This window comes from Hermetia illucens, chromosome 2, assembly GCF_905115235.1.
Source record: "Hermetia illucens chromosome 2, iHerIll2.2.curated.20191125, whole genome shotgun sequence".
NCBI lineage: Eukaryota > Metazoa > Arthropoda > Insecta > Diptera > Stratiomyidae > Hermetia > Hermetia illucens.
In genome coordinates this window covers 107688734-107713057 of record NC_051850.1, presented here as the reverse complement: position 1 = coordinate 107713057, position 24324 = coordinate 107688734, and the positions used below count along the sequence as shown (strand labels likewise).

General features: G+C 42.9%; 1 protein-coding gene across 1 annotated transcript in view; it reads left to right on the top strand.

Moving 5' to 3' along the window:
• Positions 1-8043: 8043 nt before the first annotated feature.
• The window catches only part of LOC119647505 (spectrin beta chain, non-erythrocytic 1), a 214872-nt gene continuing 198591 nt past the window's right edge, over positions 8044-24324 (top strand). The window contains exon 1 of the mRNA XM_038048462.1: positions 8044-8581. The gene's annotated coding sequence lies outside the window, so the exon portion shown is untranslated. The remainder of the gene's footprint in view (positions 8582-24324) is intronic.

The following is a 24324-nucleotide window of genomic DNA, read 5'->3' as shown; positions in this document are numbered from 1 at the left end:
TCATTCACAGCTGAGTCGACTGGTATCCGACGTCAAGTAACGATACAAATTCCACTGCCAATAGTGAGCCACCACAGCCTAGTGCCACTGGCCTATCCGGACACAAGAAGAATCAATATCGGTGGAAGGATGCAACCCTAGCAGACTCCGTTTTGGACCTAAAAGTCCTCCGAGATCGGTACAGCAGGTATAATGGTTACTAGTTTTCCCGGAATGTCTCTCCTATATAGAGCACTCCACATACACTCCCTGTTCACGCCATCGAAAGCTTTCTCGAAATCAATGAAGAGCAGGAGCAGCGAAGATTTAAATTCTATGCACTGTTCCAAATCCGAAATATTATACAAAGAATAATAAGGAACGGGCCTAATCAACAACATGGTCCCTTTGTAGAAGATTACCAAGAGGAGAGGTGTAGTCTCCTACAAATGGGCGCTAATATCGGGAGCCAACGGGAAACAGGGGTAGAAAGCCTCAAGTCATCATTAACGCCTATGAGGCCAGCTGTTGGGCTAATACAGTTAAGTCATCAAAGGATATAGCCTGGTGGAACAAGAATCTAGCCAGAATGAGAACAGAGGGGCGAAAACTCTTAAACCGGGCAAAACAAACCGTAGACTGACAGGGATACAAAAATGCACTCGCTGCATATAGCAGCGCCATCAGGGAAGCAAAATGAAATGGCTCCAAGGAATTCTGTGAAGGGATCGAACAAACCACAGAAGCAACCAAGCTATCAAAGGGCGATATATTCTGTCTGTTTGAAGAAAGAAGATGGGACATTTAACGAGAATTAGACAAAGTACATCTGCTTCTCAAAACTCAGTCCTCGGGGTCCTACTTCACAAGCAAAAGGGGAAGAAAGGAGAGCTGGAAACTAGCAAAAGAGGTAAGCTGAAATCACCCGGAGTAGATGGCATCTTCCCAGCAGTATTCCAGGGAGGCCTAGAAATCATCTTAGAGTCTCTTCTAAGGTTGATAAGGGGACGCATACCCCTGGGATACATACTAAGGACATGGAAGCGGTAAAAGTGGTCTTCATTTCAAAAGCAGGTAAAAAAATATCCTTTTCACGCTAAATCTTCCAAATCAATTTGCGTAATATCGTTCGTACTCAAAACGGTGCAGAAGATCATAGACTAGAACTAATGTTCTAATGCGTAATTCCTACATCAGTCTCAACACGCTTACCGGGCAGGACGGTCATCTGAAACTGCTCTCTATCAGCTGACTGATGTATTACGGGATACCATAGAAAGAAACGAAATAACACTGTGTGCATTTTCGGATACCGAAAGAAGAAGCAGCATTCGATAACACATCGCACGCACACAAGATACATCATGCACTGATCCGTAAGGGAGTGGAGAACACCCTGGGTTTCTGGATGAACAGAATAGAAGGGTTACGCTGGCGACATTGTTTTAATCCGCAGAGGCAAATATGAGGATACCTCATGTGAAAGAATCGAAACTGCACTAACGGTTACTAGTGCCTGGTGCAGGAAGGCCAAAGATACTACTTTGGATATACACCCCGAATATACTGCTTTTGATATACACTGCAATAGTAAGGCCTATGATTACCTATGGGGCGGTAATCCGGACAGACAGAACGGAACTTAGCACAACAGCCAAGGAGTTACATAAACTTCGCACTTAGCAAGTAGGCCACATTTGAGTGCGAAGCATACCCTCTAGCATCATTCAGTAGCCATGAAAGAGCGTTTAGTGCCATGCGAAACCAAAGGTGACTCAACGAATCCTCTTGGAAGAGGCCCCTCCGTATACGGATGGGCTCTGAGGTGTTGGTACATTCAAATGAACGCACTGACAAGATGGTATGCCAACCTTACATAATTGTCTCCAATTCCTTATTAGCTTCAGATCAATGCGGTACAGACGTCGGACATCGATTAGCCAGGTGTACTGGGCGCTGTCAAAAAACTTGATATAATCGATATAGCAACCGAAGCGATTTTTTTATTCTCTAGTTGCCTGTCCTGCAACGACCAAGTCGATAATCAATTGGTCTCTACAACCCCTTATTTTCGTCAGACTCAATGATGTGGGCGAAGAGCGCATTGACCCTTTGATTGCGGAGTTCACCGCACACCAGTTTCCCTCCGATTTCAACATTTCCCCGACGATGTTCTGCGGGCTTAGGTTCGTTTTCAGGGAGTCTTCCAGACTCCTTTCCGAGAGAAATCGTGGACAGTTGAACATAACACGCTCTGGGTCCTCAGGTGTGCAACCACATTCAGGACACAAGGGAGAATCATCCAGTCTAAATTGGTGCAGGTACTTCCTGTAACCACCATGTCCTGACAAGGATCTCACCGTGTCGTCGCTGGATCCACTCCTCAATACGGGGAATCAAAGTGTGGGTCCAGCGACCCCTCTGTGAGTCCCACCGTTTCTCCCACTTCTCCAGCGACTCTCGCCTTGCCGCCTTTTGGCATTCTGCATCCTTTTCCAGAGGATTCATTTTCCTTGTCTCGTACAGGCAGCGTGTCTCACTAGCACTATCGGGATCATTCCCGCAATAAAACAAGCTGCCTCGCCTGATATTGTTCTGAAGGCGCCGCACACCCTTAGCGCCACTAAGCGGTAAGTCATATTCACCCTCCTACGATTACTCTCACACGCTAGTGCTTCCTCCCAAACTGGTGCCGTGTATAATAGTGTGGAGCGAACCACTCCGGCCACAAGTAATCTGCGACTGTATCTTGGACCTCCAATGTTAGGCATCATTCGCGCTAATGATACGCTGGTATTTGTCGCTTTATCGCAGGCATAGTCCAGATGTCCCTTGAAATTTTAGCGTCAATCATCATCCCTAGGTATTTGATAACCGGTTTCGAAGTGATGACGTGACCACCAACACGAATATTAACCGTATTCCGTTTCCTACGATTGGTCATCAAGACCGCCTCCGTCTTTTGTTCCGCAAGGTCAAGCTGAACCATCTCCAGCCACGCTTTTATGGCGCTAATGGTTTCGTTAGCGTACATTTCAACGTCTTCAGGTTCTTTCGTGACGACAACCACAGCTAGATCATCTGCGAAACCGATTATCGTGGCCTCCTTTGGCACAGAAAGAACAAGGAGGCCATTGTACATGACGTTCCACAGGAGAGGACCCAACACTGAGCCCTGTGGTGACGGTGTACTGCTTGGATCCCTCATCCGTGCCGTACCAAAGTGTCCTCTCCGAAAGGTAACTGTTGGGGAGCTTAATCAAATAACTAGGGACACCACGGAACAGCATTTTTTAGACGAAATCGCGTCTCGAGCCAGCTTCAAAATAACGTCTACGGGGGGGGGCTTGACGAAATCCAAATTGTCGCTCCGATAGTCCATCCTTATATTCGATGATAGGAAGCAGTCTGTTGTAGATGACCCTTTCGAGCATCTTTCCTGCCGTGTCGATAAGGCAAATCGGTCTGAATGATGATGGGTTTCCTGGGTGCTTATTCGGCTTCGGGAGCAAAACTAGTTTTTGCCTCTTCCACCGGTCGGGGAAAACTCCTTCTATCATGCATGTTTCAAACACGCTGATAAACCAACCGGGTCAGGTCTTAACAGCCAGTTTAACGGCTCTATTGGGAACAGCATCCAGACCGGGTGCTTTGTTATCACCAATTCTCCAGCAAATTTGCGTAAGTTCCTCATCAGTTACCGTAGGTATGGTGTAGACGTCCAATCCTTGTTTGTGTTGTTTGCGCTCCCCTTTATCTGGGGGGAAGAGCGCCGTCACGATATCGAGCAGAAAATGCGGGCAGGTCAATTGTGGTGTTCGCCCTCTCATCTTCTTCATAACTATCCTTACGCTGTTCCCCAGGGCTTTGGTCTGCCTCTGTGCAAAGTTCCTTGAAGCATTCTCACTTGCTGGTCCGTATAGCCTGCTTAAGCCTACCTCGAAGGTTCACATATGCTAGCCGTTTCTCGTCGAAGTCTGGTCTTGCTGTAGATAGTTGGCAGATCCTTGTAGCACGAAAAAATACATGCATCCCGTAGCACCGCGATCTCTTCATTCCACCAATAGTTTGAGCGCCTTTTTGCGAGAACTCGTCGCCTCGGCATAGCAGCGTCGCATGCTCTCATTATGCGTCCCATCATTTGCTTTTCCGTAGCTGCACCACCGGGATTTTGGCTTCCCAATAGCATTTCTATGAATGCATCCTCCTCAAGCCCTTTCACGGATCAGCCCCGGTTCCCAGCCTCACGGGAACACATATCGACGCATGGCCTATATTCGATCTGGAGTATAATCGCCTGGTGGTCGCTATGAGTATAATGCTCACTGACAAGCCATGTCATTCCCCTGTCCCACGAAAAGTGGAAACGGTTCCCGTATTGGCAAGCACCAAATCTAGCTCCGCGAAAGCCTCGAGCAGGATACGGTCCTGGTGTTCGTAGTGCGACTGCCCCAATCCATGGCCCACGCGTTGAAATCACCAGCTATGATCTTGGGGTTTCGACTTCTTGCATACCTAGCATTCCTTCGAATTCTGTTATCGTTGCGCTTGGTGAAGCATAGCAACTGTATATATAGATACCAGCAATTTTTGCCCTGACACTGAATTTTACTGCATTCAAGGCTCTCCTAAACACTGGGCATCTGCTGCTGCCTGCAACGTGTCGACAGTCGACACCCTTTTTTTCCTTGCAGAGCATGCATTCAAGCTCAGCCTTGCACTCCCTGAACATATGGCCTTCTCCCCCACATTTTCTGCAACATTTTGACCTGTCACAGTCACCGGTGCATTTCGCTGCTATGTCGCCGAATTCCAGGTATCTAAAGCAGCGCTTAAGGGACACCTGCTCCCTGAGTCGGCAAACGACCCAACCTATTTTTACTTTCCCAGCCGCCAGCAATTTGAACGCTGCTTCAGCTGGTAAGCTTATGGTTGCCGTTTGCGTGCCTCCGTATGCCTTCCTCAGTCCCCTGATTGCGGAATCTTGCAAGCCAAGTGGTCCGAACTGCTTTTCTAAGGCGTCGCGGATATCCTCCTTGGTCGTGATTTCGTCAATGTCCTTATATTGTATGACAATTTCCTGCTTTCTGGCCCGTACTTGAGCTTCTTCTCTTAAGCACTCCTCCACCTTGCCGAGGAAATTTTCCACCGTTTTGCCCGGAGACTTCTTCAGCTCCAGCATCAAATCTCCTTTTTGGGAGCGTCTGATTCGGCTGACGTTTTCTCCAAGGTCCATCAGCTCAGGATCGGATTTGACCTTCCTAAGGATATCGGCGTAAGTCATATCCCCTTTTTTGGATTTTGAGGGTGTGTTGTGTTGCCTGGGTGACGCTTGATTTCTTCGAGGCATTTTTTTCTTCCTTTGCACCATTGTATAGTACCCGAATAGTACGAACCATGTTTTTCATGGCCTGGTGCACGTTGTGTTTGTCCTTAATAAGTTCAGACAACTCTACTATTTTGCCTCCGAGTAGGCCAAACGATAATTCTTCCGGACTCTGACATAGCTCCTCCGCTTGGTTTTCCCATTGGCCGCTTACGTATTTATTAGCCATCCGGGAGTTTCCCTGATTTCCTTCCTTCATCAAGGTTGATTTCGGAAGAGATCGGACGATCGTCGAGCTTCTCTGAAATGGATCAAACACTAAGTCCTGCTGCATGTTTCGACCAGGTGTAGTTACCCCGCTATGGGCTAATAACTGACCAGTTTGTGCCCCACCTTTTCTTGGATTTTGAACAGGCGTTCTCGGGAGTGATGTACTCCTTTTAGATGCCTCTTTCTCTAGGCTACTTGTAGTATTTGATGCAACGGTGGCCAAGTAATCCACCACCGAGGCACTGCAGTCGAGGGATATCGACGGCCGGGAGCCTGCTTGCCCACTCCCAAAAGCCGCCGGTACTGGGTTTCCGAAGCCCTGCACCGTAACTTTATTCTCCTTCTGTTCCGCCATGTTTGGTTTTATTTCTGGGTATTCTTCCCATAGCCAATTTTTATCCACGGGCGGGCGTTTACTTCCCACCTACCCGGCCTGCGCATAAGCATGCCCATACACGCACACCTCCAAATGCGTATATATGCATATTCCTACGCATCCGCCGAGCATTCCCTTATCCGCACGAAGGGATGCGCCTGATGGGAGATTTGGCAACTCCGCACACGTCTGTCTGTCTGTCACAGCCGATTTATTCGGAAACGGCTGGACTGATTGTCACAAAACTTGGTGGGAGCATGTGATCTGTTGTTCCCTTTACATACAGCAAGTGCCGCCATTTTGCGCTAAATTTAAGGGGGGACCTCCCCATACATGTGAATGGAGGGTGTAACATTTCTTTTCATAAAATCAATTAGTACTTTTCAAAACATATAACATATTTGATATCTGGTGAAACATAGGGAAGGGGAGGCTCAAAATATGACCTCCAAAAAGTGTAACAGGTCTCATTCTCAGAACGTGTCCAACCGAAAAATCTGAAAAAAATCACAGTGGTGCATCTCTACGAAATCCAGGCCTCAAAATACATCCGGTTCCGATATCTGCACAAATAAAGTTAATAATATCATATTTCCACAGAACCCGCCAACCCCCCTTATGTTCATCCCAGAAGTACAAAATTCGGTATGGGAGTAAGGGATAATATAACGCACAACCTGCTCCAGTTTAAAGAAACTCCAACTATTATTAACAATGTTATGGGGGTGAAACTTTGCCATTTTTGGTGAATTCCGTGCTTTTTAAAACATGCATGACGTCATCATTACATATCAATTCTTCAATACCACACCCAAGGGAATTCGTATGCATGAGGTCTCACAGAAATATTTTGTTTTAGTTTTTTAGTCGTTTTTACTCCAACCAGACATGTGTGTATGTAGGTATACTCTTTATATGCGTGCTAATGAAGTTTGCGGGTAGCGACTAATTAAGATAGATATATTTGTAAATTAAACCAGTGGTATTTAATATTCGTGCTATATTTGTACATATGTATGATTTTCTGAACGAAGTAAACCGAAAATATGGGTACGATCAATTTATACACGTGCATATATATGTACAGTATTCGGAAACAGGCAGTTTGTTTGTTTAGGGTGAGGATAATATCTATAGCTGTAATATGTACGTATACTTGTAGTTTGTAAAAATATGAAAGATTATGTTGGATTTGTAACCATTGACGGATAGAAAAATGCGCATTGAAGTTTCTTACATAAGATGAACACAAAACCTTTCTACCCGAAGCGCGAGCTTCCGTACTATGACTTGTTTAGTTATGAAAATCTTAAGTTAATCCCGGAAAAGGTAAACAGACGAATAGTTTTTTAACACACTGTACATGGGTATCTCTATGTGATTCAATTAATAGCTAAATCAATGCGATCTCCTGATACACGACGATCTGGAAATATTCAAATTGCCTTAATCCTAGTTTTTAGTTTGATTCGCGATGCTCGTTCAGGCTGATACCATGTGCATCCACTTCTTCCTCTATTCCAAAGCTCTGCTCGACTGGAACTATTCTATTGGGGAATTCCCCCAACAGTCAATTAAACTTTGCTTCCACTTCTTACAAGTTCCACATAATTGCCAGATACGCCAAGTATTTCCGATTCGACGCAATTCCAAGAAATCTGTGACTGAAGTGCATAAAATGAAATGGTAAATGGTCCGTTACGTTTTGTCATCATGTGTTGACACCATTCGCTGTTTGGGATGCGCTGTGGAAAATGACCATCGAATATCTGAACCAAGTCTAGCTTTCAGGCTGAACTTCGGAACGAAAGGAATCGGAGTAAGCTTTTCGGGAACTTGCTGGTTAAAATCCCGGCTTAGCCTTGTAGTCCGAGCTTAGGAAACTATTCCGTGCCGTAGTGTTGGTCGCGAAGCTGCAGAACTAATTGCATTCCGTTAAACAAACCGTCGGCGTTGCCATTCCTACGTGACTTTTTCGAATCCGGTTTCCGACATATGTTCTGTGCCGAGGCTGCTTGAGGCCCGGTTTACGCTGAATGCGCGGCTGAATCGGGCCGCAGACACGATCCATGGTGCTCGGCTCGAGCCGCCGTCGCAGTCGTTGAGTTGTTGCTTGCGTGTTTAGTTCGTGTTCTGTGCGTTCCGTCGGGAATTTAGTTTTTCACTTTTCTCTGCGTTTCTTATTTTCCTCGTTGCCCGCCCCACCAGAGAAAATCGCGGCTTGCGCACTTTGTTTACTACGAGAGTTACGAGGGTAAACACACGACACAGTTCTGGTGAATTTGTTGCAAAGATCGTCAGTGAAAAAATTGTTGCAAAGGAAACGAGACGAAACCGAAGAAGTTGCCTGAAAAAATCTGAAGTTGTGCGGCTGATTGTGGTGTCCGTTGCGCGCGGGTTAGTCGCTGGGAGATTCCTGGAATTTTTGCAAGAATTTGTGGTCCCCGTGCAGGCGGAAAAGTGCAAGAGTTTTATGTTGTTTGTGCGCCGCGGGTCCGAGCAACATCTGTGAGCCGAGTGGCAGCCGATCCGGGGCAGCAGCCGCAACAATTGGATTACGCCTTTACCTGCGCTCGCGGGCGGCGAGAAATTCGGCATTCTGGATTTGGGGTACTACGAAGCGGTCAGAGGTGAGCAGCCTAAACTAGATCAGCGCGGGGGTGCCTAGGGTCCCGTCCCTCCCTTGGTAATTAGTCGCGATGAGCGACCCATTTACGTGCCCGTGGACCGCAAACATTAGGAGGCAAATTGCGGTGCCGAGCGGCGCTGGTGCGTGGAGTAATTTACAGTAAAAGTAGTGGCCCAGGTCCGTTATGCCGCGGCGACCCAAGCCCAATCAGGGGCAGATCGCACACGCTCGTATTTTGGACGGTGCCGAGCGCACCTTTGCATTTGCGCTGGAATGCCGTCGCCGACCAGTTCTTGGCGCAGCGAGCGCACCAGCACCAGTTTTGATCAATCGATGCGGTGGCATGTTTTCCATCAGTGGCGCGAAACCTTAGACTGAGCCGCAAAGGTCCATTGTCTTTGGGTCTCTTTATTGAGAAATGCGAAACTGCTTTACTCGCTTCACAGCATGAATGAACAGCGCAAATTTATTCCCACTCAGAGTTCATGGGGGTGAAGACGAAACCGAAGGAAATAGATGTGACTCCGACTTTCGACAAAATCCAAAAAAGTATTCATTTGCGATGGGAACGAATTTTTCCACTCAAATATGAGACTATCGCAATGTTTGAACTAAAATCTGATGCGAACTTTGCCGGTTCGTCCTTGCATCGCAACAGCCCGTTTCAAGTCTAGGCTTCCCAAATGCGTTGCCTCCTTCCGACTCAATGACCGCGTCCCCCATTTCCTTAAACATGTCAAGCCCCTTTGAGCTTTTGCTTCGTACATTTTTCTGTTGTACCTGATCTGCTATACCCCATCCTCTCGAATTGCTTCAAGGATTTTCTTAACATCTTCCCTTCAAAATCCATGTTTTGCGTCGGGAATATAACACAAGATGTCTGCCTACCATTGCGTAACGAGAGGGGAGGCTGCCGCAAGTAGTAACGATTTCGCCAAAGTATAATGCATCACGAAAGAGCTTGCAGGACGTCACTAGCTTCTCGATGGCCTTGGAAGAGACCTTAACGGGAGGCCTCTAATCCACAATGATTAGCAATTAAAGAAGTGAAAGGAGCACTTCATCGCGACTTCCGTTGAACTTCGAGCTCTTGTGGAAGCTATATGGAAACCAGCGGGCATTTTCAGCGCAGTCCATACAGGCTTACATCCACTCATTGCTAAATCCTAGCAATTTGAGGTTTTGTTCACTAAGTGGACGAAGTTGATAATCGTTAATATGCCGAAGAAGAGCACGAGCCTTGAGGATGGCAGCTGGAGAAGTACTTGGGTGCTTGCTGCTGTCGCAAATATATGGTTGTCATTCACCACTTGACAGGGTATAACGCGTCAACTGCACCTACGCACCATCGTTCGCAGCTAACTGAAATGTCCTTCATCTCTTTCCACGACTTGCCGAAATCCTCGCGCTCCTTCTCTACTGTCCTGCGTCAAGTGCCCTTGAGGCGGCTCATTCATCGGCTTTTACTGCATGGCATAATCTGCAATGCATTTGTCGCCCCTCCTTAAGGGGATCATCCTGTGTGAAGGCCGTTTTTTTTTTTGCCTTTTTTTGAAAAATTATTTTGAAGGACTGGATAAAGATAGAAATGTGATTTTTTCACCGTGTTTTTATTGATATCAAAGCCGCCTTTAATAGCATAGCCAGGGTAAAACTGTACACGGCCATGAGAGAATTCGGTACCCCGACGAAATTAATAAGACTGACTAGGCTGGCCCTGACCAATGTGCGAGGCCAGATAAAAGCAGCAGGATCACTCTCAAGACCATTCGACATCAACAACGGTCTACGACAAGGGAATGCCCTATCATACGTCCTCTTTAACCTGGCCCTCGAGAAAGTAATCCGTGATGCTGAGGTAAATGCAAGAGGTACGATCCTCTTTAAGTCCACCCAACTACTGGCCTATGCTGACGATATCGACATCATGGGAAGAACCACCCGAGACTTACAAACTGCCTTCATCCAGATCGAGTAGGCGGTGCGAAGCTTGGGCTGCACATCAATGAAGGCAAGACAAAATATATGGTGGCAACGTCAGCACCGAAGACGAATCAACCAACAACATCAAACCGCACTGGTCAAAAAGGAAGAATAAAGATAGGAGAATACAACTTTGAGACCGTTGACAATTTCTCCTATTTAGGATCGAAAATCACAACCGATAACAGCTACGATGATGAAATCCGCGCACGGTTGTCAGCCAACAGAGCTTATTTTTTACAAAAACTGTTCCGCTCGAAACATCTCACTATAGTGTCAAAGCTCTTAGTGTAAAAGACAATGATCGTGCCAGTCCTCATGTATTCTTCGGAGACTTGGGTTCTTAGCAAGGAGAATTGCGAACTCTTGACCGCGTTCGAGAGAAGAATCCTCCGAAGAATTTTTGGCCCCCTACATGAGGATGGACGATTCCGTAGCCTACATAACGACGAAATCTATGAGCGATATCATGACCGTCCGGTTGTGGATAAAATCCGGTTGAATAGGTTACGGTGGGCGGGTCACTTAATCCATATGGATGAGGATGATCCAGTTCGAAAAGTCATTAAGGGCAATATCTATGGTAGGAAAAGAAGACGAGGCAGACCCTGCCTAAGATGGAGCGATGGCATAGGGCAGGACGCCAGACAGCTTTTAGGGATATCGAATTGGTGGACGTCGGCGCAAAACCGGGATGTCTGGAGTTGCTTATTAAGGCAGGCCTAGACCGGATACCGGTTGTTGCCCCGTTGATGATGATGATGTTTATTGATATCTCTAGTATATGTGATAAATTTTTCAGCTTGCTATTGTAGCTAGTTTTTGGAATACGTGTCAATTTATGCACCCATCTCCAAAAAAGAGGTGTTTTTCTTCTATCACGCTGGAGGGCGCTGTGTTCATCTGAGGAAAAAAAAACTAAACGGCATTTTAATGTGGACAATATTCCACGGTTCGCAAACTAGGATAATTAGAAAATATTAAAGGGTAAATTTTTGGTGGGCTTTTAAACTTAATTTTTTGGATTTTGGTGTTTTTTTACGGTTTTTTTATGAATAAAAAAAACGACCCATACGATTGCAATTATCCTAGTTTGCGGACCGTAGAAATATGTATTAAAGAAGTCGTGAAAATTTCAAGGAATTTGGTTGGATAGATTTTGAGCTATGGTGGCAGCCGATTTTCAAGATGCAGTTTCGAGAAAAACGCATTTGGAAATTTAAATGTGATTATCAACAGTAAAATTTTAACTCACCATTAATCTGCTATACCTGGTCCATAGAGAGCACCGTCCGTTTCTTAAAAAAAGTCTTGTAAGGCCGATTGTTGTTCTCTGGTTTCAATTCTAGCTCTTTTAGCGAGGTCAGTCGATCGTCGTTCGGACCGCCAAATTCGCGCTTCATTACGGTGGTCGGCATAAACCTGACATATGTGACCAACTTGACATCCCATTCTCACTAGGATTGTGAGAATCCTTCATTGAAAATAATTACAGCCAGAAAAGTGGCTATTTCTACGACCTTGGCCCCAGAATGAAGGTGTTTAGGAGCGAAAGTCCAGATCAATGCATTTAACGACTCATTGTTATTCTGGGTCTCTGCTCCTAAACCTTTGTTCATGAGATCATCTCGTGACAAATCTCCGTAGATTGGTTTGATGACTGTTTGAACTTCTTCAGTCAAAGGTGCCTTCTCGTGGTGGAAACTATCCAGTTCTCTTTTAGCTTCCGCTTGGCACCAACCGTCCTCGCCTGCTGGACAATTTTGATGCTGAGGATTTTCGTCTATAGAACATTTATGGAAGAAAGTTGCCCAAATTTCTTGCTTCATTCCTTCTATCGAATTTGCGTGTCGACGAATAGCTAGCCCAAAAAATGTAATGAGGTCGTTAATAACCTTATCAGTAAGTTTTCCAGCCCCTTTTCCACCAATGCCTTTGTGATTCTTCTTTGCATTTCTAAGCCGCGTTCCCATTCTTTTCTCGACATGTCCTACGCATTCCTTTTTTACTACTACGTATATTTTATTATTTGCAGAAATTTGCAAAAATACCGGAGAAAACTCCAGCAAAATCCAATATACAAAGTTTGTCGCAATTGGAACATCCATGTTCATGCTTGCTAAAAGTTTCTTTGTTGATGTTGATGCGAAGTCCTTTTTCTTCTCTGATAAGTGTCGATTCCCATGAAATGCTCGTTTTTTAGTCCGAGCATTACGTTGAACGTTACAGCGATCTCCCTTCATAAGATCCATTTAAAAACAATCACTGAACACACAAACAGCACAATACTTACAACAAAATATAACTGAGTATAGCTTGAAAGCCTTTCAGTGCTCACTCTAGACTGGATTATCCTTTTTATTCCAAACAGCAAATAAGTTTAGACAATTGATTGGTTTTCCATCTTCTTATATTTATGCCTGTGTTCGAATTTATAAGGCTCAGGTAAAAAAGATCCGATGCTCTTTCTCATCGAGTACTCTAGCCGCGGCTGCAAACTCCTTACCTGTTTAACACTGTAATTTCTGAACAACTCCGAATATCGGAAAATCCCTTTGCCCACATATTCTCCACTATATCTAGATACAATTCATGCAAAAAAAAATCGATTTCTCCAACCCGACACAGGGGATGACCTCCTTAATGGCAGGCATTGAAGAAAATTTAGAGCTCCCATATAGCAAAGATATTAGCTAAAATCATCCTGTAAGGCATCAAGGGATATCTCGAAAACTTGATCGACAGAGAGCGGGCTGATTTCTATTCTAGATTCTCCCGTACCAACTCTATTAACATCCCACAACTCATTGTGAAGTAGTGTTCGGAGTTCTAGATCTACACTCCACTTGCTCCTCATCGATATGGAAAAAGAGGGTATGTTTGAAATGGTCTACTAAGGAGGAACATTCCTGATAAACCAATAACTACCATGTTATCAATATATATGAAGGAAAGGTCATCTATGATGTTCGTTGCCAGTGAAGTTCTCTATGTTGCTCTAGCTTGAGGATGTAGAGGGGTTCAATGGACCATATCATCTTTCCTCAAACTCTTCGACCATATTGGTGACATTGCTCTTTCACGAATCTTGCCAAATGGCTCTGAATTTGGAAAAGGTTACAGAGTCGGACTGAAAATAAACACCAACGAAAGGTTCTCAGTCTGTCTACTTGCATAAATAAGGACAGCATCGAAGGCGTTGATCAATTTGTATATGTATTTACCGGTTTTCCTGCCGATAGCGGCGCCGAACTTGATGGAGTATTACAAGGAAAATGATCGCCAATGTTACTTAGCAGCCATCGAACTTTTGATAATTCATGACTGGGTCGTGTCATTGGCGTATTCTGGTCTGAGACGATAATGAGTGAATAGTTTGGTCGGGGCACGAACCAGATTCCCGTGGACGTGATAATCGGAAAGCAAAATTGGCAGTGGATATGCCATACGTTGAGGAAGGGTGACAACTCGGGTTATTGTATGCAATGAAATCTACTTTTCCAGTATGCCCGGCAAGTGGATCGCCCTAAAACGACGCAGGGTTAATTGACTTAAGTCAAGATTTATAACAAGTGGTTTTTTATGAAAATCAAGATTTAAATCAAATCTGATTTTTTAATAAACAATCAAGTCAGTTACATAAAAAACTTATTCAAATACATAAATTTTATTTGATAGTGGAAACTGTTAGAATAAGATGGTATGGCTTATTACTTACAGACACTTGCCTGAAATTATAACTTTTAATTACCTCTACCGATTATGGCAACGATTGATGGCCAGGCACTGCAAAGTGCAGCCGACATATGCATAGGTCTACGCTCCGCTTCCTTTGACACCAAACATTGCGAAAGCAACGTAAGACGTACAAATATCCTCGCCTTTAACAGAAACTTGCTTAACGCAGACGGGCTTCTCAACGTTCTCAATTAGATCGTGTACACAGCACAGCTCCAAAAATCTTCGCCCCAAGGGTGTATGTTGGTACCACTAGAGATTCAATTTCGAAGCCATGAAATGCGCGAAATCATGTAAGTCCGGATAGCTGAGTGGTCAGAGCACAAGGCTGTCGTACGGAAGGTCGCGGTTCAAATCTCGCTGGTGGGAAAGGGATTTGTATCGTGATTTGACGTCGGATACCAGTCGACTCAGCTGTGAATGAGTACCTGAGTCAAATCAGGGTAATAATCTCGGGCGAGCGCAATGCTGACCACCTTGTCTCCTACAGTCTACTGTAGTGAACCGTTACGGTCTTGAATGAAGTGCTCTAACACACTTCAAGGCCCTGATCCAATATGGATTGTTGTGCCAACGATTATTATTATTACTATGTAATTGGACTTCGGAGACGTTCTCGAACCTATTCAGCCGGAAAATCTGGTGCAACTGTACAAAATCTAAGCCTCAAAATACATCCCATTCCAATATCTGCTCAAATAAAGTCAATAATAGTATATTAAATAAAAATTTACTAGAAAACCCCCATTAAGTTCTTAGAAGTACAAAATTTGGTACCTCCATAGGTAATAGTGTAATAAACAATTTTGGAAAGTTTGAAAAGATCCAACTATTATTAAGAAAGTTAGAGAAGGTCAAAATTGTATATTTCACGTCAATTTATCGCAGTCTAAGACATGTATGACGTCATGATCATATAAGGTGAATTCATATGAACGGTGAGGATGGATATGTCAAGGATTATTTTGAATTTTTAGCTATGTATGAATGGAAAAACGTGCATAGGAAATTTCTTACCCAAACTTCGGCTTGTTGTTGTCCAGCTTCCGGTATTCCGACTTATTTATCATTCCTTCTGTAAACATTACTTATTTAAATGGATCGTTTCTGGCCTTAAATTTGATTATAAAGGGATGTTGGCCTCTTCGGATACTGACTGGAATCTAATTTTTAAAAGGTCCAGCAAACATATCGAAAAATGGACAGACTTTAGAGCCGTTTCACATCTTCTTTTAATAAATAAACCACAACCTCCCCTTCTTGGACGTCACAATGATGAGAAGATGGAATTTGTCATCCACAGAAAAATCACCCAAATACGATGAACCATTAGAATAACCCAATGGTCCCTTTCAACTCAATGATTCATCGGACTTAAATGTCGTGCTAAGTAAGTAAAACTTTCGACATCCACAAACAGGAAAGCGCAACTAAAAAAAGGTTGATGTTCGCAAAAAACTATCCGCAATAAAAGGAAAAAGTGGGGCCTACAAAATTGATTGTCCTATGGGATTGGGTTTACGACAGTCAAACAAGACATTTAGTGGTAACTAGGATTAAAGAAGATATCGGGAAAGCAAGTGTAAAGATGGCTCCAGTAGTTAGAGCGCTGAGCTGTCGTGGCGGAAGGTCGCAGTTCAAATCTCACTGATGGCAAAGAGGTTTGTTATCGTGTCTGGATGCCGGATACCGGTCGACTCAGCTGTGAATGAGTGCCTGAGTCAAATCAGGGTAATAATCTCGGACGAACGCAATGCTGACCACATTGCCTCCTGTAGTGTACTGTTACGGTCTTGAACTAAGTGCTCTAACACACTTCAAGGTCCTAATTCAGTTGAATTGTTGCGCCAACGATTATTATTATTATAGGGTAAGCAGAAAATGAGCAGCGAATAAAATAAAATAATCAGTTGCCAAGCACATGGTAAACAACAACTACAACATCAAAATGGAGAACTTCGAAATGGTACACACAGTATGAAAAACATGGATACTGAACCTCCTCAATAATCTAGTAATCTAAAGACTACCTGCAGGAAAAAGATAAGTAACCACCTTAGGAGCGCTTCGTCATAATTAAAAAATAATTAACTATCAATCAAGAATTTCGGATACTGGAATGGGGAGCTAATTATTCGGTAACTTACATATCTGGAAGATTGTCTAATAAAAATAGAGGCTAAGATTTCCAATTTAGAGTGTAACAAGCACTGAGGAAATGAGCAACTGGCTCCCGAAATATCGATATTTGCAACAAATATGCACGGTCCTTAGTCTGGTTCTAATGTAAAAAATAGTAGTTTTCTTAAATTGTTGGGAGTTAATAAAGTTAAATTTCTCCACGATTAATAGTTTTATTTAGCTCAGCGCTTCTAGTATAAAAGGGTTTTGTTGATTTTTTACTTAAGAATATTTGGGTACACGATGGTTTCATTTATATATAACTCGTAGTGTATGTACATTGAATATACCCGATATTCAATTCGATATAGTACTGACTTTTTGTTTTAAGGAGTAGTAATTTGACGTGAAAGAGATGAACTTTGACCTACTATGACTTTGTTAATAATAGCAGGATTTGTACCAAACTTTCCAGAATGGCAATTCATTTTAAAACCGATATTCCTGCATTTCACGAATCTGGGGTGAATTTTAAGGGGATTCACAGTACATTTTCATAATATAATTATATACTATTATTAAATTCATTTGAAAAGATATCGCAGCGGGGAGTATTGTGGGGCCTAAATACTATATGCATGAACCACCATAATTTTTTTCAGATTTTTCGTTTGGGTAATTACTGGGAACGGGTCCTTGATACCACACAAGACTATAATCACTGAAAACTTGTATGGAGCCGACCTTAAGTTGAACGCAGAACAATGTAATTCACCATACCCCTTCTGTGATCTTCTCTGAGAAAAGTGCGTGTTACAGACAGACTGACAATGAATCAATTTTAACAAGGTTTCAAGGTTTCAAAAAGATTCTTTTGAAAACAACAAAAATTATGACTCCTAAAAAAACGTCCCAAAAAAATCATGTTTATCAATCCCCCGGAGCTGCAAGAAAGCTTCGGGGTGTTAAATCATACGATAAGTGTGGTTGGCGTCAGCACGAGAATCTAATTGGATTTGGGTCTTGAAGTGCGTTAGAGCACAACCGAAATTATCACTCTGATTTGACTTAGGTACTCATTCACAGCTGAGTCGCCCGATATCATGCATCCAGTCACCATACAAGCCCCCCTGCCACCAGTGACAGTCGCTGATTATAATCAAGGGCGAAATAACTGGTATCCGGTCTAGGACTGCCTCAATAAGGAAATCTAGGAATCCCGGTTTTGCGCCGAGGTCTACTAATTTGATATCCCTAAAAGCTGTCTGTCGTCCTGGCCTACGCCATCGCTCCATCTCAGGCAGGGTCTGCTTCGTCTTCCTTTTCTACCATGGATATTGCCCTTACAGACTTTCTGGGTTGGATTATCCTCATCCATGCGGATTAGGTGACCCGCCCACTGCAAGTTATTGAGCCGGATTTTATCCACAACTGGCAGTCATGGTATCACTTATAGATTTCGTCGTTATATAGGCTACGGAATCGTCCATCCTCATGTGTGGATATTTGCTGATAGATGAGAATGCATGTAGTATAGTAATGATAGTCTCCTATCAGTCAATCAATAAATTTGTATGAAGGCAGTTTGTGCATCTCAGATTGTTCTTCCAATAATGACAATATCGTTAGCATAGGCTAACAGTTTGGGTAGACATGAAGTGAATACGGCCCCTAGCATTCAACTCAGCATCGCGAATCACCTTCCTAAGGCCAGGTTAAAATGGATACATAATAGAAAATCGTCTTGTCCCAGATCATTGTTAATGGTGAAAGGTTCCTGCTTTCATCTGGCCTCGCACATTGATCAGGGTCAGACTGAGCAATGTTATTCATTTTGTCGTGATATTGAATTCCCTCAGAGCGTGGACGGCTTTGGCTATAATATCCTAGGCAGGCTTGAAATCATCGAATAGAAGATGGTGCAAGAGATAGCCATATTCTAAAAGTTTTTCCATCATTTGTTGCAAAGAGGTAATCTGATCAAAAATTAATGATAGCGATGAAAACTGTAAGTATCGTTTATTGGACGATATTGAGTCTTGAATTTGCAAAGAAGCGACAATTTTGACCTATAACTTTGTTAGTAATGATGCAATTTCGACCAAACTTGGTAGGATCATGCTCTATATTATAGCCTACATTCGTGGTACTAGGATGAACTTATGGGGGGTTTTGCAGCCAATTACTAAAAATTATAATAGTATACTATCATTAACTTTATTTGAACAGATATCGGTATATAGTGGCAGCCTCCTGTTTTTTTTCAGATTTTTCGGTTGTGTAGTTTCTGAGAATGGGTCCGTTCAAGAAATGATCACCTCCAACTCCATGCACAGCCACCTATCCAACAAATATCAAAACTAAGACCGGCTTCGAAAAGTACTAACTTTTCATTTGACACCCCAAATGACTATGTTTGATGAAAGAAAATTACATCCCCCTTTTGTATGTAAATTCGACATAGAATTATGTAACTCACTGTAAGCGTGAGTGTCTACAGTTTCCACTTTTCTATCAAATTTGGTGTCATTCGCTACACCCGTTTTCTTTTTTATACAAAACCTTAAAAAGGGCTGGGGAGAAGTAGATTCTTCATGAATTGAATTTTAATATTTCACTCGAATGTTAATTATTCTCGATAATTATGACGTTAGCATCTTATTTGCATGGCAGCAGTAAATCCCATGAAATTGCTAAGTTTGATGTGCTATAATTTTGGCGTTAATTGCCAGATTTCCATGAAATTTGGCATGTCCTCTATACTGGTGTTGTTGTAAGGTTGGTATTATACTATTACTAAGTTTATTTGAGCAGATATTGAACGGGACATATTTTGAGGCCTAGATCTCATCTAAGCACACTCTCCTGATTTTTGTTCAGATTTTTGGATTGGGTAGTTTCCGAAAATGAGTCCTGTCTCATCTTAAGTGAATACATTTTGTACTCGCGCACTTTGCAGCTCACGTCAAAACTAAAACTATCAGATTCACAAAGTACTAATTGAGACCTTTCGTTTGCTACGCCACATGACTATATTCGATGAAAAAAATTTTACATCTGCCTTTACATGTATGGGGAGTCCCCCTTTAAATTACACGTGAATTTATGTCACTCACTGTATGCCTGGGATTTCATAGGTCCCATATGTCCAACAAATTTCGTTCGGTTCGATTGAATTTTAAATAACGGTGATCTGACATCTCTAGTCAATTTTTTTAAGAGGTGGAAATCTTAAAAAAAACCTCAGCTTCCCTGAGAGTGTAGGATTTTTACCCACTAAAACCACCTCTCGCCAAGCTATAACTGAGATTTCGCCATCCAGCAACTTTCTGTGCAATTTTCATTTTCGAATTTATAATGAGAAAACCTTGTGGTCAACGCCATCATCTTGGCTGGTACCAATTGTTAAGTCAATTACTTCACTTCTCCTTGGCCCAACAAACGCAGAGTCACCCTACGATGCCAAGATTGTTCCTTTCCCAGCAAATATGTCGAGACGTTTTTAGCGAAAACTGTTAAGATTTGAAGATAGATTAATTTTGTATACGTTACCAGATCCCTTAATTCTTGCGTCGTCGGGGTATACATGACGTTTTTCCTCTTAGTAATTTTCTGGTATTGTATTGACACAGAATTATCGAAACAGTTGTTCCGAACAAATTTGGTACCTGAGCACAGGATTTTAGTCTTATGAATCTTTCTTTATGGAAGGTCCCATTCTATTTACTGGTCCAATGTCACAGATTGTGTTGAACCGAACCGAACCTACGGCTCTTGTCAGCCTTAGTACCTGAGTTTTTGTGATGATAAATCGCCACTTAACGAAGAGTCCGTTGCGTCCAGTGTAGATTTCGCCGTGGTTACCAGCTTGTTCTCATCCTCTAAAGAGGGTTCCGATTTCTCTGCATATTGCCACACTTGGTGATGTAGCAACGGTAATTCCCAAGAAAGTTCCTCTTCTCCGTAGTTGGCTGGGGACTTCCTAAGTTTCCGCTATCTGATCCGCATAAACATAACCAGCTTTCTTTTCTTCTATTTTACCTAATAGAGGCCGAAGAGAACTTTTAACCTGTGGTCCTCCCTGATTTGCTACTAAAGTTTCGTGCCTTGAGGGTGGATTCCAAGTTTGTGACTTAAGAGTACTAATCCTTAGCTTCCATATTCATGTTTGGGAAATCAGTATTGTGTACCATTTACCATTACAAGTTGAGTTGAACAAAGTTTGAAAGTCCTGGTAACAAGTGAAGGTACTTATCGAGTGGATCTTCACTTTACAATGTCTGCTTCATTGACTGTCACCATAATATTATTTTAGATTGAGTTTTCTCTCACTGAAGAGTTGACATAAAATGTATCTACCTGATATTTTTCCTCTATAATTTTTCACTTACCTATAGGAAAGAGAGAGCGATGCTTGAAACGGATTGTTCACTGAATCGAACTCGTTACTTCTAACAATGAACCTTACCTTTGTTTCGAAATATGGTGTGGATTGGATGCCTCCGACGAAGCTTTCATTATAGTTCCAGCAGTATCTTCCGTGGACAATAGTTCGATTTTTTCTTTATCGGAACCTCGGCCAATTTACGCTAATTTTTAAATTCATACATATGCCCAAAGTGTATTGCATTTGAGTAAATATTTCACACGGCTTCTCCTCCACGTGGGCATCAAATTCCGCTAGTCATAAAATATGCAGGTTAACTCTTATGGAAGCGCTCAGCTTGATCCTGGAATAACAGTTCAGATTGATTGTTGATAGAGGAGTTGATGTACTGGCTTCCATTGCAGCTGTTTATAACGTAAACAGTTTACGTGTTTTTACAACAATTAGTCCGCGGGTGGTTGGTACATTGTAAGATTCCTTCCGTATTTTTCTTGTTCCGCAAATAAAGCGCTCTATGGCCCCAAGCTAATAAGCTAAAGTATCTTCAACCTTAGAAGCTTGCGAGAGTGGTTTCTGCGAAACATTAGCTGATGATCGAGATGGAAAAACAGCATCTGATCATAACGCCATCATCAGTATTCGTCAAGTTAACACCTACCACCGTAAACAAGTTGCTTGATATAAGCCAATTCAATAAAAGTAATCAATGGATTTCATCACGCTAGACAGCCTTAATCAAAACTGCGTGTGGCCAGCGCGGCCACGTTAATCGCAAAACACTAACAGACCATTAAAGTGGGAAATCCGTTTCTATGGGAAAGTGCAACCCGAGTTAATCTCAACTAGGTAAGCCTGAAGCGTCCGGAATCAAAGCCCAGCAATTTGCTGCCGACGTTGCTGATCGGTCAAGAATGCTGAATTCCATTCACAGACAAGTTGTTCTTCGATTTAAAAATACGATTAAAAGCACCGTGGCCCGATTTCAGGCCAGTACAAGACCGGTCAGCTACGACCACAGTGGTCAGTTGGCCATGCCGGCCATTAAGCGTCGTATATGACCACATTCTCAGCTCCAACTTGACTTTCCAACTTCTTCAGTCTGCGTTCATCCACTCCACTCCCTCTCGCCGTATTATCGAGTCCAGCCAGCCTACTCTACGCAGTTGTGGATAAAAATGTTTAGGTTAGGGTATTCTGCGGCTAGAGAACAGCATCCGAACGAATGCCGGCAAAGATTCGAACTCTAGATAGTTGCCGGTGTGGCATTCTCTGAGTATCTTTTTTGCAAGGCAGATCAAGTCATTTCTATTAGTGCGGAGAATGTGACTAGGTTCCATTGAACGACAACGACGATGACAAAATAGGGACTAATGCTTGAGTAGATTGAGCCAATGCTGGTCCAGCCACGGCATCATCGTCATCGTCGGCAACAAGTAGAACGGATGACCTCTACACTTAGAATAGAGATAGGTTGTTCTGGTAGAGAAGTTGATCTTGTATTCGAACTCAACTTACATCATAGCGACGAAGGTGTGCGATGTTGCCGGTTATCTAAATGCGTTAGTCGATCGCTGTAGCGATGAAATTCTGCGGTTTGGAAAGGGCAAGGCATTCTAGGAATTTTCCATAATGTAAACCATCAAATATGGTAATCGAACCCAGGAGAAAGTTATATTTTCGATGAAGCCACCGTAGCGTGCATAAATTGGCAATCGGGGACGTTATAGACAAACTCTACCAAATACAATCCAATCTTACATTGATGTATGATGTTTGACTAATGTATTCTGCTGACTGTTAATTTCTAAGCCAAAACAAGCCTCGCAATTCTCTGAAGCGTTACTGTCAGGTAACCCATTACACCAGAAATGCTTTAAATTGAACAAATTATCTAGACTAAGCTACAAAAACAATGGCGACCCGGTAGAGCACATGCTTCATATTTAATCTGAAATTATTCAACATTTTGACTCCCGTGGTCCGCAAACAAGCCATTATAAATGTTGATCGCTCCAAAAGTGTTAGATCAGGTCACGATGGCTGAAGAGTTTACTGTCGAGCAATCTGGTGATTTAGCCTACCCAGGCTGCAAAAACTGTCCGATTGTAACACCGTTTACTGCTCTACCAGCCCACCGTGCCCAAGCGAGGTTTCAGTCTGTGTTCGATACCCATCGCCTTTCTTCACCTGAAAAGAGGTCCCAGTCCGTCAGCAGAATCAACCTGATCGTGATGGTGCCAGATAATAAAAACTATTTTTACTTACACGCCGAATTTTTTGGCGTACCTAATTAATCACTTGATGGCCTGGCGGGGCCTCCGGAGAACCTTGAACTTGATACCGTGCCTTGTAATCATAGTGGGCACGCAATAGAAATGCGATCCCGTGGACACGTTCGTATTTTGCCTCTCCGGTTACGCTCGAGGGGATTCGAACAGCTCAAAACCAACATCATCAACCAATTTCTATTTCGCTTCCGAGCGTCGAGATAATGGAACATAATGCGGTTGTCTAGATGAAGATGGAGGGATGGTCATCTTGTCGTTATTTAATTTAGATGCTGCTGCCAATTTTCATATGGAGTTCGTGAGGGAGACATTAAAAAGCATCTATAGGAGAGTGGATGTGTGTCAGGCTATAGACCTAGACCGCGGATGATAATAACTGACAATCGTTTGAATTTTATTGCTGGTCATATTGGGATTTCGTGATGGTAATTTGGATTGCGGACTCTAGATTGGTTGCTGTGGAAAGATCCCTTCATTTTAATTTAGATCACCATATCTCGAATGGATTTAAACTCGATTCGTGTCAAAAGAGACATTCATGTTTATCGTGCTCAACTTAATGATGGGCGGCACTACTCCTACTAGCAGTATAATGACAGTAGTTACAGCATCTAAAGTTTCGAATGGAAGTTTCACCTACTAGGGTAATCCGGGTTCCTTAAGTATACCCACTCGTTTTTCAGTATTTGATTGTTTCACGTTACTAGAATAATCATCACAGCTGTATTGCTCTCTCGTAAAATTCATAAGTTTTACTTCGAAGGAAGGATCGTGCCATACAAACTATTGTAGTCACAGATTTATTATAATATTATTTTACTATAAAGGCAAATGATAATAAAGGCTGCGGGATAACATCATGATTTGGAACTCGATGGAATAAAGACCTTATGAAACGACCAATGGATATAACAACAATTTCGCTATTGAATTCCACTTTTTGCAACAGTAACATGTTGACACAGATTCTTTTCCATCTAAAAACGGAGAACCAACCAGACCTACTCTTACTTTTGGGGGTTGGAACGAGCTGCTGCCATGCGGGAAGATAATGTTGTCTGGGAACTCGGGCTACAACCTCAGATCGGACACGTCAAGTGGTAACGACTTCAGCAACAGAAACTGAGCTAATCCTTTGAATCATCGATAGTACGATTCCATTATCGCACAGGGAACTCTTGCAGTGTCTCGTAATGGTATTAAGATCCTTGCACTCTGAAAAACCAA